This window comes from Amphiura filiformis, chromosome 14, assembly GCF_039555335.1.
Source record: "Amphiura filiformis chromosome 14, Afil_fr2py, whole genome shotgun sequence".
NCBI classification, from domain to species: domain Eukaryota; kingdom Metazoa; phylum Echinodermata; class Ophiuroidea; order Amphilepidida; family Amphiuridae; genus Amphiura; species Amphiura filiformis.
In genome coordinates this window covers 3,578,273-3,597,130 of record NC_092641.1, presented here as the reverse complement: position 1 = coordinate 3,597,130, position 18,858 = coordinate 3,578,273, and the positions used below count along the sequence as shown (strand labels likewise).

Sequence of the window (18,858 nt, the reverse complement as noted above, 5' to 3'; positions counted from 1 at the left end):
CGAAAAATAACGGGTTTTGCAATTAACTCCTTCAACATGTTCAAATCGGGTTAATGGTCCACTGTGGTGAAGAGGCCTCAACCGTAAAATTCAGAGGCTCTTCAAATAATCATAAGTGTGGATCTTGCGGTATTTACTAGCAAAGGAAATGAGGGGATCAGAAATTGCATATTCCATGGTACAGGGTACGGATGTTAACAAGTAGTCCTTGTGGCAGTTTTTGGATCATTTTTCTAAAATGATCGATTTAATGTACAGAATTATACATGTACTACATTAATAAATTCGATTTAGTAGTTCCAATATCCGTAGGCATCTACCTACTGGGTATTTGGCATGGGTATATTTACCGATGTCCACTATGTAATCTGAATATGAATATAATTGGAAAATGAGAAAGGTATCAGCCATTTAATTTCTTTTGACGCGCTAGATGACTGCCTAGCGAATTCATGTAAGTCCGCATGCATTTTATATTCTCTCCATTGGTATTATGGAGCTTTTATTTCCTCCTCCGAGGAGATGATCGTGTAGAGGATTGCCTAGCGAAATATTTGTCCATTGGTATATAGAGCTTTTCCTCCTCGATAAGGAGTTGATCGCTAGATGAGTGCCTAGCAAAATAGTTCCCAATGTGTTAAGGGGAACTCTTGGGGTATAGGCGCAACTAGCTTCCCAGTAATTGTTGGGAGGCTCGGTCGGGTATTTACTCCGTTCGAAAAAGTTGTCCAGAAATCATTATTATTTGGCTGATTCCAGGGAATTTTCTAAAACATTGCTTGAATAAATTATGCGTTCTTTCTGAATGGCTGACCAGAGGCCCAAATTTTGGTGTAAGTGTTTTCGTCATTTCAGTGTCTGGGATAATCCCAAATGTGCTAGGAATACACCCAAATGTGCCAGAAATACACCCAAATGTCTCATGTGATGTGATAAGGACAGTTTATAGTCATTTGTTATTCGGTGGAATACAGAAATCACAATACACCCAAATGTGCCAGGAATACACCCAAATGTGCTAAGAATTGCACCCAAATGTGCTAGGAATATGCAGAAATCACAAGAATTATGCTTATGCTACTATATAATATGCATCAGCCAAATCCTATTGAGCAGTAGATCACAAGTTTTGCCCACAAGTTGGGCTAGATGTCTAGTATAGATGTAGGGCTTATAACAATACATTCAATATTATGATATAGGAATATCACCTGCTGCTTACTATTATAACATACTTTTCATGTTTCAAAGCACTTCAGTCCTAGATAACATCGTCTAAGTATGTTGATGTTAAATAACCGCCCAACACCAGCATCAAATTCCCACCATGATTAAATAAATATGATATCAAAATAGCACCCATGTAAAAGAACCTTCTGGGCTTTATAACTATGCATTTCCATATCGCCCAATATCACAATTCCAGTCAAATGGCTTGGATACATATGATGTCGTCATTTGTAAGATATCTTTCCTAATCTAGCCACCCTCGAGGGCGTAATTTCTTTTTTCTTCTTGATTTCAAATCGCTACGAGCTAAAATGTGTCTGAGAGGTGAAAATATTGACCTGCTTTAATCTAATACCAGCATATGGATGGTCTGGCTGGCTGGATGGTCTCTCTCTCTCTCTTACCAATCAAGATCCATAAGACTTTTGCCACCCGCCTACTTTTCTACATCAATACAGACGCCAACTTTGTATTCAAATATTGCCATGAGCAAATTAAGAATTTCCAATTAAGGCTTAAAATTGCCATATAAAACCAGCTCCAATCTGATCAATTCTGAAATACAGAGTGTATTTTCCATCTTTATTTAAGTGTTATCATTTGGTGTTTCTGTAAACACTTGCAGTGAGCCTCTATCCTCCCATATCCGTTGTATATCATCTCTATGGAATGTGAAGTGAACCATTTAGCTCAACTTTCCTTCATCACTACCAAGCCTGCATCTAGCTACCAAAAACACCTAGACTCCATCACATGATACATAGGCCTATAAGTTGCTCACTTATGGCGACAACTTTCTGTACAGCCCAATCAAGTTTCAAATAGCTTTTTGTGATTGCATTTGCGTTATTAAATTGAGAGTCACTAGTTTATTTAAAATAAACTTTAAAGAGTGTGTCTCTGGGATTAAATGTTTCATGTGAAATAAAACCAGTCTGAGTCTGGGCTTTCAATAAATTAAAACAAACCTATTTACCTAATTTTCACAACCTATCAGAGCACATAAACAATTCAATATAATACCTCTAATTCAGAACACTGAACAAAGCGAGCATGCAATGTGATCATATTCTTTCCTTTCTTTACTCTTCTTATGTTTTGCTCTTTCTGGAATGATCTGGGTGCACATTGCAAATACATGTAGTAAAGACTAGTTCAAAATGATCTAGCAAATTTGTAATTTGATGACACTCTGTGAATTAAGGACATGGAAACCGATTTTTACACATAATCTCTTTAAAAGCTTAAACATTTATAATTTTGAGCAATTATTTTGAGCAGCAAAATGAGCATCTGTGATCATATTCCCATCATTAATTCCTACATAATCTCGGCAAAGGCTGCTTTAAGCAATCTAATTCCTGCCTGTGTAAGAGTCTAATCTTAAGGATCTTTCAGCGTGATATAAGCGGGCTCAGGTTAGTTGCTAAGGCTTTAGCGGTGAGTACTCCAAAATGCCGTGTTGACTCCATCTGAGAGGCTAGATGCCCGGAGCAACCAATAAGGTAGAAATAAAAACACCATATTGTATTATATGAAAGCTACCCAACCATTGTTCTATAAGCGGTCCGCCTGTTCTGCTGCCAAAACCACTGATCTACTTGCCTTCAGGTTCCTCCCAGGCATGACTTTACTTCTTTTTATCATCATCGTCTTCATTTAAACCCAACCAAACCATAGGGATATACTAAATGGGTTCTCCCTAATGTATAAATCGCCTCTGAGACAAGACTGGAGCTAAATGAGTCATTGGGTATTGGGACCAATTGCTTTTTTGTTCAACCTTAATACTTGTTTTCATGATGGACTTCAATTTAGTTACCGCAAAATTTCTTGGATACACATCACAGTGGTGGGTTTTTTGATACAATACAACCTGTCTGGTATATCTAATACAGGTGCATAGAAGTTAACAAAGTTGTAACACTATATCAATTCATGTTGTGTTTACTTAAATGTCGGACACAAAACATTTGTGGTGGGATCACTCATTGCCATGAAGTTGGACAGAAACAACTGCGGTCAGATGATGTTAATTTTCACATTTTGGTACTGCGAAGAAGAACATTCTATAAGATCCATTTTGATCTAATTCCCATCAAAATTTGATTAAAAAAAAGAACTGTATTATGCTGCAAAATGATGGCAATAGAAACAAAGAAAAACATAAGGAAAGAATTTGGAATCAACCAAGAACTCAAAATCAACATTTGCGACATTGTGGTCATTTTGCTTCAACTGGTCATATTTGCTAGGGGTGGTCTGATTATTTTCTTCACACCACAGAATAATTATTCAAGAAAACATGGTTTGGGGCAAATTCTCTACAACAATGCTCAACATTTAGCCTCCTCTCTTATTTTAAGGGCCACAGATGATGATATGGAGGTTGACTGACCCTAGCTGTTGCCATGGTGACCAGTGGCAGATGGATGTCATTCAAACCGATGTAGGACTGATGAGCGGCCAATAATATCAAGCTCTGATACGTTGATTAGCGGCTTTCATTCCCGATTACAACATCAACGCATGACAGGTTTATTAGATGGATATTATCAGCATATACCAGCTGAGATGATACTGCACACCTAGCCTGATGTATGAAGACTTTACTTACAGAAAAAAGAAGTAGGGCTTTGGGCATTGTTTTCAAAATGAGAGAACTGAAGTTTCAATACTTCACATTCATATTCAACACTCCTGACATATCCCTTTTTGTCTGATATTAACCAAGTATTTTGAGTACATGCAGTAGTGGACATTTATAAATTATCTTGACTTTCATAAAAATTTATATTATGCCTATTCTTCAAATAAATGACAGGCTGTGAGGCTGGATGTTTTTTCTCCAATCTTACACTATAATAGTCTAAACATTGACAAAAGTTTGGAATTTCTGACGGCATATTGGTTCATACTGTTGCGACACTTTTTTTTTCAAAGCATAAGGCAAGGCATAACCAAAATTATTGTACTGATCAACTTGTATAAATATAATAGCATCCATCGGAAAGAATTTGCTGAGCAATTACAAGCAAATTACAAAATGTCTAACACCTCTGGCTTGTAAACTGGCCTGGTCATCTCTAACTCAAAGTTGATCCATATATGATGAGGGACAAGGGGTCAGCCATGTTATCCTTTGTTAACCTTCTATGGCGATAGCAGATGGTCACAAAGATTTCTTGAAATTTGCAAAATATTTCAAACTTTTTAATTTTTATGACAATAATTGAAATCTAAATGAGATATACATTCAAATGAGTACAAACTACAAACATGCCTAGTTTTGGTTCAGTGGTTTTTGAGATACGCAATGTTATGTTGGAAAGCATTATGAAATTTGTGTCCCTTATTAAAATGTATGTTAAAGCATGAACATGATGAACAGAGTGATGCCATTTATTGGACTCCATCAGTGCCTTGTCAAGATCAGGCTGAATTTGATCTAATCCCAGCATTGAGAGTGAGATGATTGAGTCTGGCAAATTGCTCACAATAAGCACCATGAAAGCCCAGGATTTGTGCTTAGACCTTAAAACCTAAGCTCCACCATGGCAAGGCATCTGATAAAACAGACCTACCCTTTACCATACTATCTCAAACATCACGACACAGTTCTTTAACCTCAATATACTTGCACACTCAAAGAATGACCTTTGATTGTATTGGGTACACAAACTCACTCCACAACTCAGGTACAAGTTTGAGCTACCATTTTTCAATGAAGAATACTGAACCGTGCCTTTCTACAAGGATGGGTAAATATTTCCTGTAGAGGGATGATTTGGGGAAGTTTTCTGTATCACTGATACCAAAAAAGCCAAGGGGGATTCAAACATGCCTGCAGACATGAGAGCATTTCAGCACACCTACAAGGTGGAAGCAATGATGTCATGAACAGGTAAATATTACCCACAGAGGGAGGATTTCTGAAAGTTTACCTCATCACTGATACCAGATAAGCCAAGTGGGATTGTAACACACCTGAAGCCATGAGACCATGGCAGCACACATAATACAAGGGGTGGAAGCAATGATGTATTAAGAATGGGTAAATATTATATATCCTGCATCCTGCAGAGGGATGATTTCCGAAAGTTAACCTCATCACTGATACCAGATAAGCCAAGTGGGATTGTAACACACCTGAAGCCATGGAAACCACTGGTGTTCAAATACCTCACATATCCTGTGGAGATGGATGTGGGGAAGGAACCAGACCAAGGGGATATAAGGCAAAGAAGGCCCTGTCTGTAATAGCTGCCCTATAGACATTTCACAATTTCTGCATTCTACATTGTACACATATGACACCTGGCAGCTATTGCAGTTAGGGACTTCTTTGCTCTCAACCCTTGATGGATGAGGGGAAGGAACCAGACCACATCATTCCTCACCAAGGTGTAAAATTGGTTCCGGTTTGACAGAAACCATATTGAACAAGGAAAATCAAAGGGATGAGTTTGGATTTCTCTGTACCATGTACTGAATGGCTGCTCTATTTATGCTGTCTGTTTGTCAATTCAAATTGTCTGTCATATGCACACTAGTTTACTCTCTCCACGCGGGAGTCGACTGCAGACAAGTTTTTAAAAAAAATTGAAAAATTGAAACATTTCAGAAATGAAAATTTTCATAACCATATTTGAAATCAGTTTGAAAAATGCATTAAAATGAATACAAACAAGCCTAGAATTGGTTCAGTGGTTAAGATAGCTCGATATTTTGAGAATTTATCTCAAAACTTTTTTATGTTGAGGACTATGACTTGCACGCAGGGCATTAAAGGCTGATGTGGTTGTTCTTTCCTTTTCTTTTCCACAAATATTCCCCTGGATATTTCCTTTCTAGTGACTCCAAATTCTTTTTTCATACTTCTTAGAGCACCATGGTTTTTAATGTTTTCCTTCCTCATATCATATTTGATTTTAAAAAATACAAATAAAGAAATAATTGCATGGTTCATTTTAAAGTATAGATATCCACCACAAATAATAACTTCCTCCATTGAATAATCATGAGTAATAGAGAAGGACATTCAACTCTCTTATCCCAAACATTTTTTTAAATCAAGAAAATAAAATCATCCCAGAGTTTAATCACCGTATCTTATGATATAATCGCAATGAATCAAACACATTTGCGGTTTCTGCCGCTTTTTCGCAAATCAAATCGCCGTCTGTTCGGGCCATAAGGTGAAGATAATTATGACGAGACCGATGACGATGACCAATCACGGATGGATTAACAAATCACCGCCAAAAAGATAAGTCACAATTGTCCCTATGGGCTATCAAACACCGTAAAAAATTAAGAAAATGAAATTCTACCGTTTTCACGCCCTACAGCGTGCCACGTATACCAATGTCTTAATTACACAACAAAGGCCACTGATTGATGATTATATCTCATCTTCAAAGATTCAAAAATGATTCCGTTTTTGATTCCCAAGACCGCCATTCAGCCGTGTTAATTAATCATATCCAATCATGCCATTAATTGACTATGACAATTGATTTACTCCGACCATGGAAGTAGAAGCAATGCACGAGGGATCCAAACCCGTGAACTTTCAATCACCGCACTCAACAAAACCCTGCTTCTCCACACCGTTACCAACCATCCTACATTAATGCATGCACCCCTCCTCCTCAACACCGCTACCACCCTACATTATGCATGCTAACTGGAACTGGTTCCATCTTAATGTCGATATTGGACAAGTCATCACCTTCTCATGAAAAAGTCACAAAACGCTTTTTATAAATCACATTTATTCCGGAGTTGTCACTTTCCTCGCATATACACCCATCATGAGATCATACGTTCGTTATTCTAAAACTTGTCGTATCGTTTTATTATGATATGCTTACAGACTGATGAGTCACTCTCGCATCTATTGCCTCTTGAAATAGACCACTTTGGGAGTCCAGTCCTCATCTTTGTAAGGTCCTCTTTCTTGGCGACCACTTAACAATCCTCTCATTGTTCAGTCTTTGGTGTGACTCCAGGCGTAAGTGGTTAAGGTTCAATAGTAAACCAGGTATCCCATTGCTTATATACCAAGATGAAGTCAGAATGCACAATCAGATTTCTTGTCATCTCTACCAGGGTGTGGTTGGTTACCGTGGTGATATCTATACTGGTATTATTCTTATTTTCCATGACTTCCTCTAGATTTTAGCTTTATTTGAATTTCTTGTTATTTTTGAATCAAAGTGTTGTAGGCATGCATAGTTTCCTACCACGGGCTAATATACTTGTAGTCAAGATTGGGTGGTATTTCTACCCTGGTATTATTTTATCTGGCTTATAGGCATCCCTACTTTCCTACCACAGGCTTAAATCAAAGTTTTCTTTTCCAGAGTGTGAGTGATATTTTTACCCTGTATTATTTGTATCTGTCATTTTATCTAACTTTCTATTGCTTATTGCATTTTTTGTGTAAATTAATATCTACATTGTTTGTACACTTTACCACCAAAACTTCAATTTAAGGCTCTCCTCTTCCAAGGCATCACTGAATTGAGTCTACCATGATTTTATTAGTCTAATAATCCATCCCTTTCAATGTCTAGTGTTATTCACATCTCAGTTTAGGCCATAGGCTTACCATCAGCATCTCTACTTGTTCATCACTACCAGTTTCAAACTTGTTATCTTCCAGGGTGTGTCTGTGATGATATATTGTGAGTACTTGGATTTAGCATGAGAACTATAGACAATAATGATGAATCTCTTCAATGATATCTACTGCACCAGTGTCATCTTTTGGGTTTATTTTTTACTTTGATAAAACCTAAATTAGTATACCAGTGATCCGAGCACAACTCCTGAAATCAACATTGTTCCTTACAAAACCATGGCTATAGGGATTGGTATACCAGTGATCCGAGCACAACTCCTTAAATCAACATTGTTCCTTACAAAAGCATGGCTATAGGGATGGCTGCTATTTTGATTCCCCGTCATATCCTTTTATTGTTTTCATTTCTTCTTTATCCTCAAATTCAATTCATTCTCACTACTTCACTGGCTTGAGCAATGAATTCCTGATTGTTCTCTGGTGCAGTGAGTGGCATTGCCTATTATTTCTCACTACTTCACTGGCTTGAGCAATGAATTCCTGATTGTTCTCTGGTGCAGTGAGTGGTGATGCCTATTATTTTAATATTCCATCATTTCCTCTCATTTTATTTGCATTTCTTTTCATCCTGATTCCATTCAATTCTTATCACTACATTAGATGTCTGACTGTACTTTACCAGTACGAGTAATGAATTCACAATTGTTCTCTACCAGGGTGTGGTTGCAGCATCTATTATTTTGATTTTTCATCATTTCCTGGATTTTTTTCCAAATTTATTTGCATTTATTTGGCTTAGTGCTTCAAGGCTTGTATATTATACCAGGGATATCCCTACTTAACCAGAACGCAATTGGAATACATAATTTTCAATCATTTCAATTCAGTTGGTATAAATGGTATACTATCGGGCGTGGTCACTGAACCCATCAAATTCAACTATTCTGACAACTTTTGACATTTATTTAGGTTCACTAATCTAAGTGGAATCATTTCCATGTCTACCATTGATATCCACTTGACCAGCGCATGTCCTGAATTCAAATCAGTTTTGTCATTTGGTAAAGTGGGTGTGGCTGCTACACCATCTCGTTTCAACCATCTTTTTGAATTCTGAAGGCAAGTTGGTAGCTTCACTGACATCTATATCTTAAATCAGTGACTCATGAAACTTAACATGTTCAAGAATTATTTTCCATAATTGGTTAAATTGTGGCCTTTGGAGTTGGAACCCCTTAAATTTCAACCTTTCCTTATAATTAGTATTTTATAACTTTAAATTCATCAGAAATCTTGAGTGAATCCATAATGCTGCTCATCCAGCACACTCAAAATTATCATTATTTAATTATTTGGTAAATTTGCATCAACTGAAGTTAATTCAAAAATAAATTCTTGCCCAAATACCAATATCTAAATCAGATATTCTCATCACAAAATGTTGCCATCCCAATAAATGACTCATCAAAGTCCTTGTTTTTCACCAAACCAATTACTAATTACTCACACAACCATTTTGTCTCAAATTAAATTTTGGGCCAAAATATCAATATTGAAACTTTCACCATCTAATTTAATTATCTCCATTCTTCTGGGATGTCACTATTCAGTTATTGTATCCTTATTATTGGTCCACATTGTACAATATTACAACAAACCCTTATCAATTACTAAAGCTATGGTAACCAATACACTCACTACACATAATTTTGAACAGAGTTAAAAATAATGAACTTATCTCCGATGGCAAAGTCCAATAACCCAGCATAGATGAAGAGTTGAGCTTAGGTTGTGGCTAATGAGATTTTGTACCCAACACACTCAAAGGTCATTCAATGCACATAGAAGCCTATTGGGGTTAAAGAACTGTGTGCTCATAGATGAGCATGTTTCAGATCTTAGTGTTGGTATACATCCTACCAATTCTACCACTTTTTTCATCTGACTTTTTTTTTCATCAGACCAACTTTTGGGACCAGCACCATCTTCCATTTCACTCCTCCGTTGTCCCAAATACATCTTGTGTTAACCTCAATAAATATCAGACTTTGAATTGAGTTACAGGAAATTGTCCTTACAATCAATTCTCATAACACAAATTTCACTTTGTTCTGAATTCATTGCAATCGTAGGAGGACGGGATTTGCTGTGAGCAGACGACGCAGCAGACAAAAGAAATTGAACGTCAAGTCCCAAATCAATAAACTATCGATGACACAGAGCATGCTTCAAAGCTGAAGTTTGGCACAATCTCATTTTATTCATAAAATCGGTTAACAATATCAGTTGAACAATGCATGAATATTCATCATCTTCCGCTGTCAAATCGTCAGCGATTTTGCTGACGGCATTCCGTTATAAAAATCTCAGAACTTGTGTTGATGGCAGTACTGATCAAGCAAGTCGCATCACAACGCATAGAAATGCATAATTCAAATCAGTATTGATGAGTTTTTGTCACAAGTTTTTCTGCTTTCTGCTCATGAAATGTGATATTTTTGGGCCATAAAGGCAAGTTGTTTTATCCGTAAATGCTCAATATGTGTCACTCGTTCATGTCAGTGTGCAATATGCGCAATGGGCCGTGGCACTCATAGTTTTACGATCAGCATTTCATTATGTTCAGCTCAGATTACAATGGTACGACTTATCAGACTAGCTAAAGCCGCCCACCTCTAAAAAAGTATTGAAAATATGCAAATGAGCTGGTAGAGAATTAGTTCAAAAGTGGCCCGAACCAACCCCGATAAATCCCGTAACATTTTAAAACCTATTACTAATCTAGGGCACTTGTAGTGAAATATCTTGGTGTCTAAAGTTTCTTTTAAGAACCTGTTGATAAATGTGTCTTCAACCCACTGAATGTCACAGATTTCCATTTTGTGGTACAATTTATTGGAGGAGAGAGTGATAGCCAGTGTGAATTACCACTTCATGATGGCAAGGGTGGCCAAGTAGCCAGTGCCATTTTGGGTTGGAAGAACACTTCTTTATTTGTCTTTCTGAATCATCACATTTTTCATGTCCATTTTCTTGGGATTGTGAGAGTGTAAAAATTTGACCTTTATTTCATTTTGGTTTCTTTCATCACTATGGACCACAACAAAGTGTGCTGAGGCTTGTGGATCAACGTGTAGGTGTTGTGCCTGTGCGTAACACACTGTAAATCACTGCGCTTTTTTTTCTTCTTTTTTTTAAATAGGGAAAATTTCATGTTATTTAATTAATTTTTCTTGCCATATGCTATTAAAAGGTTCTCATTATTAAACATTATATTTGCGAAAAGAAAAATACAAAATTAGCAAGATTTAGGGGAAACCCACAAATCAAAATTGTACACAAGTCAATGTTGAAGCAGTCTTCTGCACCCACCAATCATGCAAACAAAAAAGCGTTACGACCTTCATACCATCACATCTCCCATATTTAGTTCAGTGGCATACTCTATCCGTTACCATGGTAACAAAAAGACAAGATAACATCACAAATTCAATCTGCCGATTCTACGACAAGCAAACAACCTTTTTGATGTTTGATTTTCAATTCTTAAACACCTGCACTCTCTGAGTCTGCGATCTTCCTGATACCACACGCTCTGATTCTCTCGCCCATTTCAAACCAAAACACGAGCTGGGTCAACATACAATGTTTACTACATCGTGCTCCTACGAGCGCAAATGCCGACTCCGCCACCACCACTGCTAAACAGGCAAGCTCATATTGACTGTACAATTGAAAAAAATGCAGCTTGGTTTTACACTATTTGCTGTTCCCGCCTCTTATCGCCTTGTTCAGCACTTCTTTCCCCACTCCTTCTCTTATTCAAACAAAATGGCCGCATTGGTAACACAACACCATGTAACTTAGAAATCGTATTGACATGCCTATTGTGTGCTGCTACCTACATCAAGTTGATCCACCTTTGGCTTTCTACAATTACTTAATGTCGAGGTAAAGAAGTGAGTCCCGATGGGCGCAACTGATGCTAAAGGAATGCGAGTTTAACTCGTCCTATATTGTAAATGGAAAACGCTTGACAATTGTACCATTATTTTTACCAGAAGTTCTAATTAATTGATTGTTGTATTTTTTAAAGTTTTTAAAATAAATTGATTTGAATAAAATTTCCGGTGTAGCTCAAATTAAATATTGTACCAACATCCACAATCAGATGATGAATTTGAATATAAAAATATCCACATTGAAGGTGACATAGAGACAATGTAGTATTTACTGATAGCAACAGCACTCCAAAATTGCTACATTCCTCCTGATGTAACCACTGCGATCAATGCTCATTACAGAGGTGACAAAAGCGCCAACGACTTGGGGCACGCGTCTCCAGAGGCGTAAGGCAAGGTGCATAACAACAGCCCGGTAACAAGAAACGTGAAACCAGTGTTCATTTTTTAAGGTGTTGCGGCATGAGGCGTACGTCTCTCTATGGAACACCCGCAGAAAATAAGGATGAAATTCCTATCATTAATCAATGTGAATAAAGGAACGTACCGGGAGCATATTATCAACGCTTTTATTTCCGGAACCTGTCAAAACCCGGAAGGGAGGTGTGTAACGAATTGAAACTAGAAGTCTCGGTAAAATTATTACCTACATACATAAATACAAGACTTGTGTGAAATACTTAGGGGTTTAGGTGATATTGCATTGACATCACTGATTGACAGATACGGTGCCAGTAGCATCCCTATATAATACCACCATCCATGGAGCCAGTAGCATCCCTATATAATAAAACCATCTATGGTAAGGGTATTGAGCTATAAGCATCCCTATATAATACCACCATCCATGGAGCCAGTAGCATCCCTATATAATAAAACCATCTATGGAAAGGGAATTGAGCTATCAGCATCCCTACATAATACCACCATCCATGGAGCTAGTAGCATCCCTATATAATAAAACCATCTCTGGGAAGGGAATTGAGCTATCAGCATCCCTACGTAGTACGTAATATCACCATCCATGCACTAGGACCCACAACATGTTCATCTATCAAGGCACAGTTCTTCAACTCCAATACATTTTTACATTCATTGGATGACCTTAGAAAGTTTGGGTACAAAAACTCATACTCTGCAACTTGAGGTCAAATTTTGCACTATATGTGTTTAAATGAGGTTATTGAACTATGCCATTGGGATGAGGCCATTGTGGTCCATAGTGATGGAGCCAGTAGCATACCTGCATCTAATGAAAGGGAATTGGATACTTGGCTGGGAATATGCAACTGTTGAACAAATTGCCCTGTTTTACAAGGAATGAGATGAGATGAGATGAGATGAGAGATGAAGAATATATGCAATGAGATGAGGTTAGAACTTTCCATTGATAGAGTACTTGGTATCCTTATACAAAAACATAATCCTCTAATAAGTGAATGGAATCAGCAGGTATAAAATCAGTAAAATACCCTCAAAATGGCCGGGAGCTTTAGGGTTAACCCAATTTCCCTGTACCAATACTAAACCATTTGAACCAAGACATATGGAATCTGTATGGGTCGGTTATTACTGACATTTGCTACGACATGAACACCCATCTAAATGTTCTTGTATGGTAAAGTCTTACTTCAGCTTTCATGGCAGATGCCATGCTCCGTAACCACCAATGGACAAGCACCATAGTAACCATACTAACAGGACAAATCGTAATGAATGTAGGCAGCTTGTAATGTGACAATTTAATTGTCCATGCCAGAGAGATCCAGGTGATATGACAAAATCTGGGAACATGAAGGTTGGCCAAATCGGTTCATACTTTGTAAGATTGATGTACTGGATGACATATTTCCACATGCCAGACTAGACCCACCTGACCCCCTGGGTAGGGAGATATGGGTACCCCCTAATTTGGGGCTTTTGACACAGGAAATTGCTGTGAAAACAATTGAAAAATTGCAAAGTTTATGAAGTTATTTTTCTATCAGCAACTTCTCGATTGGATTTTATTTTGAAATATTTGTCAAGAGCATAGTTTATTTGTAATACAGAACTTAAAATTGCAATGATTGGGGTCTTAGGTTTTCAGGAGGGGGTCATAAATGTTACCCCTCTTTTGCACTTTTAAAAAATGTAAAAAAAGGGTAATTTTTAAAGCCCTTTTATGAAAATATACATCTTAAATATTGATTTTTTTAATGTCAACATTTTGAGGCTATATTGGTCTACTCCAAACAATAAATAGTAGATGCGGGCGGTGTAACGAATTAGCATAAAATTGGTGTTTCTAGACAGTATTTTCGCCTAATAAATTTCTTTAAAATGATATTGTAAGTCTAAAAATTGGAGGAAACTGAATGTGACAATTCTATTTTTAGTCTTAAAATGCTTAAAATGTTTTCATATGGTGACATTGTTTTAGATTTTTCTAAACAGAATCATGTCAAGTCTGCAGAAGTGTTTCTAAATACAAAACAATTCATATTTAGCTATCTGAGTAAAATGCAAAACAGAAATACTGAATACAAGACTACCTTGTGATAAACCATGATGAACAAAATTGCAATATAAATGTAGGTCCATTATGTAGGCCTATTGTGTATGCATTTTTTAATTATGTCATATATATTGTTTTTATATATTAATAAAATTATGCCTTTTGCACTTTTAACAAATGTAAAAAAAGGGTAATTTTTAAAGCCCTTTTATGAAAATATACATCTTAAATATTGATTTTTTTTAATGTCAACATTTTGAGGCTATATTGGTCTACTCCAAACAATAAATAGTAGATTCGGGCGGTGTAACGAATTAGCATAAAATTGGTGTTTCTAGACAGTATTTTCGCCTAATAAATTTCTTTAAAATGATATTGTAAGTCTAAAATTGGAGGAAACTGAATGTGACAATTCTATTTTTAGTCTTAAAATGCTTAAAATGTTTTCATATGGTGACATTGTTTTAGATTTTTCTAAACAGAATCATGTCAAGTCTGCAGAAGTGTTTCTAAATACAAAACAATTCATATTTAGCTATCTGAGTAAAATGCAAAACAGAAATACTGAATACAAGACTACCTTGTGATAAACCATGATGAACAAAATTGCAATATAAATGTAGGTCCATTATGTAGGCCTATTGTGTATGCATTTTTTAATTATGTCATATATATTGTTTTTATATATTAATAAAATTATGCCTAAAAGCCCTCAATGTTATATGAGTAAGAAACTAGGATATTAGTTGGCTACTGTGATAATAGTTGATAACTAACATAAATCACAAGAGTCTATAAAGGAGTAAGTTAATCATTTCAAATAAATTGGATCACAGTTTACATTCACAAATAAATATTCTAGAAACACTATACTGCAAGTGCCCAAGAATCTTAGCCATAGGATGTAGTTCCAGTAGGCCTTTCTAGTAGCTGGGGTAGATAATGGTCTTTTATGATCGTCAATTTCATGCAATACTGCTTGAACTGCAACTGCCTTATAAATACTGAAGTATTCGCTAAATCAAACCATGATTTTATTCAATTACTACAATCGCAAATTTCCAATTTGCGATTGTACTGTTTTTGGTCAATTCTTCTTTCTTTCTTCTGTCAAACTTGTAACGAGCCATCATAGCAATATGCCTTAGGTCAATGTAAGCATATTTGGTCACAAGGACCAATGGGTGGGGGCACAAATGTTACATGACCAACTCGGGGTCAAAGGTCATCCAAAGGTCATTATGGCCAAAATGTGATTTTCACCAAAAATGCTTCTTCCACAAATTACATAACACAATGACGTCACTTGCATACCTGCATCGGATTTAGCCAATGTCTAAAGGTTGTACAAAGAATCGGGGTCAAAGGTCATTAAGGGGGTAACATCTTACAATTACATTATGTCGACATCCGTATGGGGTATGGGGCTCAAACTCGTTGACAACAAATCTCATGACCAGGGGAACAATTTACAGGGGTCAGGTCAAAGGTCATGCAGAGGTCAAATTTTAGAAATGCATTTTCTGTATATCTGTAAGGGGTACGGGACTCAAACTCTGTGACAACAAACTTAATGACTAGGGGAATATTTTGGAACACTTTGCAGGGGTCAGGTCAAAGGTTATCTGGGTCAAATCTTATAATTGCTTTTTCTGGACATCTATAAGGGGTATGGGGCTCAAACTCAGTGACAACAAATCTCATGACCAGGGGAACATTTTGCACGGGTCAGGTCAAAGGTCATGCAGAGGTCAAATGTTAGAAATGTATTTTTGGACATCTGTCTGGAATGTAATTCATAGGCCTACGTTTACATGCGAGATATACTGGCTGTATTAAAACGATTGGTACCATTACATATTTTGTTTATTAAAAAGCAAACTTCTTGGAACATCATGATATCAGACATGTTGTGTTATTTGTTCCTGAGAATAAAATAACCTATAGATAACTTGCACAGTCATAAAGTGATCTTTGAATGCTTTTGCATGCATCTTTGAACTGGAAATAATATTATAGCAAGACATCATAAATACTTGAGAAGTAAAACATGTTTGATGTATATGATTGAATCAAAGTATCTATTCTGGCTGGAATACTTAGATTGTGCTTGAAATATGTGAGTTATAAAATGGTATACTTTTCAATAAAATATTGGATAAGTTGGGATGAGTTGTTCTATATTATCATGATTATCAGTATCAGAAATATCAATGGACAATTGAGAGTAAAATCCAAGAATCTTGTCTTATTTGCAATGTCCAACAAAAAGTGACAGATTTCCATTTGAGATACCCAAATATTGCGAGTATCCTGCTTTGTTATTTTCTTTAGTGGTTACTTTGTAACTTGTTAATAGACATTTTCAACAATGCCACGATAATTGTATGAGGTAACAATATGTTTTCTTACATTATAATTATTATCTATAGGCTGATTGTGATATTTTGAAACAAAGCAAATAAGTGCACAGCCAATATACGTTGTGACAATTTGTAGATGGCTTAGAGGAATGTAAATTTGCACTTTCAGCTCCAAACAAGATCTTTAGATGTCAAGTCAACTTGAAAATAATGTTGACACTTGTTGCTGAAGCAAATGAACCTCAAGATCTACATAAGAATATTTATTCTTATGATGCTATTCTTGCATAAGATTCTGGCATACATCATGTTCATTCGATTTTAGTATACATGCAACATGGCATAATGAATGAAAGACATACGATATCTTTCAGCTTTATGATTGTTTAATCAAATGAGATATAGAAACATCTACATTTTAAAGGTTTAGTATAATGTTTATTTTTCCATTTATTATCAGCTTGGTAACTTTAGTCAACTTTATAATGAAGAAATACCTTAAAAGACATGTGCTTCCTTAACAGAGATTTTCAGTTTTGTGATCTTGCTAAAATACCATATAGAAACACTGAATTTTCTAATAAACCAAGCAACACCATCCAAAGATAATCCGATTTGTTTCCCACAGACTAGGCCTACAGCCTAAGGTTGGTTCATTTGGAGGAAGATCAAAACAAAACAAAATTGGGATGTATATTCAATATATAGAATGCTTGTGAATTCATTTAATAAAAATGAAAATTTTAAAGAAGTTCTGAGGGAGGCCAAATGATAGGGGTTGCTTGAATTATTATTTGTTAGCTATAATGTTCACTAGAATGAATGAGGTATAATGAGATAATAATTTTTGTATTACAATTATATTGTATATTACAATCGTTAAAAACAAAGCAAATAAGGCATGGTCTACATTGTGACAATTTGAGAAGGCTCTGATCGTTATCAACATTTCCAAAAGCAGCGTGAAATCAACAATACATGGATCTTAATGTAGTGATTCCTCAAAGCAATGTAAAACATTGCAATTTCAGTTCAATACAACTTCTTATGTGTAAACTAGAATATCATTTTGACACTTGTCTGTCCTCAGCTACATGTAGTACAATTAGGCGTCGAAAAGAACGTAACATGCAAAGTGTCATCATGTGTACTAATAAAAAAAAACTGAATTGCTAGGTCTATAATAACTCATATTTATATGTTGATGCTAAGTAATGTTGTATGATCATGATTTAAATCCTAAGGGAGTGCTGCTTGAGTGTTTGACCAAGTATTTTAGGTTTTTCTCATTTTAGATCAAATAAAATCTAGAAACACTTAAATTTTAGTAACATTTTGCTTTTGTTATCCATGATATTAAAGTTAAAAACCTTACACAACTTAATAACCAGCTCTAAATAAAGTATTTAGTTGAAATAATCACATATTTCATTAATATTACAATATTTTCAGTTTGTAATATTGCTAAAAATACCACATAGAAACACTGTATTTTCTAAAAAAAGCAACACCGCCCCAAGTTATTCTAATTTGTTTCTCACAGCCACATGTTGGGTCACTCTAGTGACACCAACAAAAATTCAAAATGTTGATGTATATTTTTTATATTTGCATTTGAATTCATCAACTAAAAATTCCATTTTTTAAGACATTTTGAGGGGGGTATGTTTAGACACTCCCTAGAGCCAAATGATAGGGGTTAGTTGAATGTCAATTGTTCCCTGTAATGCCCAGGGTAGATGTTTCATACAAATACTTAATTTACTTAAATAACTTCAACCACTTGTGAAAAAATGAGAATACAAAATTGGCTTAAATTCAGGAAAAATTCATCTATTTTTAAGGGTGTAGATTGTACCAAAACAAATAAGGGCTATAAACCCTTAACAAGGGGGGTCAGAATCCTGTTTCAGTTTCAGTGAGAATGTTTCATCAAACACCCCTACTACACCAAATATGGGCAAATTCGGACAACCTTGATGTTCCTGCCACTGCCTGGCTTTCTCCGGCATGATCAATTAAGCTTGGGCTTTAATTACTAATCAGGCTTAAGACAAAAGATATCACACATAAGCTGACTGGCCTGTGTAAGATATTACAGAAGATTTGATGAGTTTGTCATATGAACCTATGATGGTACAAAGATTTTGTTTTTATATTGGGTCAAAAAGGGAAACTGACTGAAAGTGGTTGTCCAGCGACCATCCACTTAGACCA

The 18,858-nt window shown here is 35.9% G+C and overlaps 1 protein-coding gene across 1 annotated transcript in view; it reads right to left on the bottom strand.

The window, feature by feature from the left end:
- Positions 1–18,858, bottom strand: part of LOC140170546 (uncharacterized) — a 180,080-nt gene that overhangs the window by 46,637 nt on the left and 114,585 nt on the right.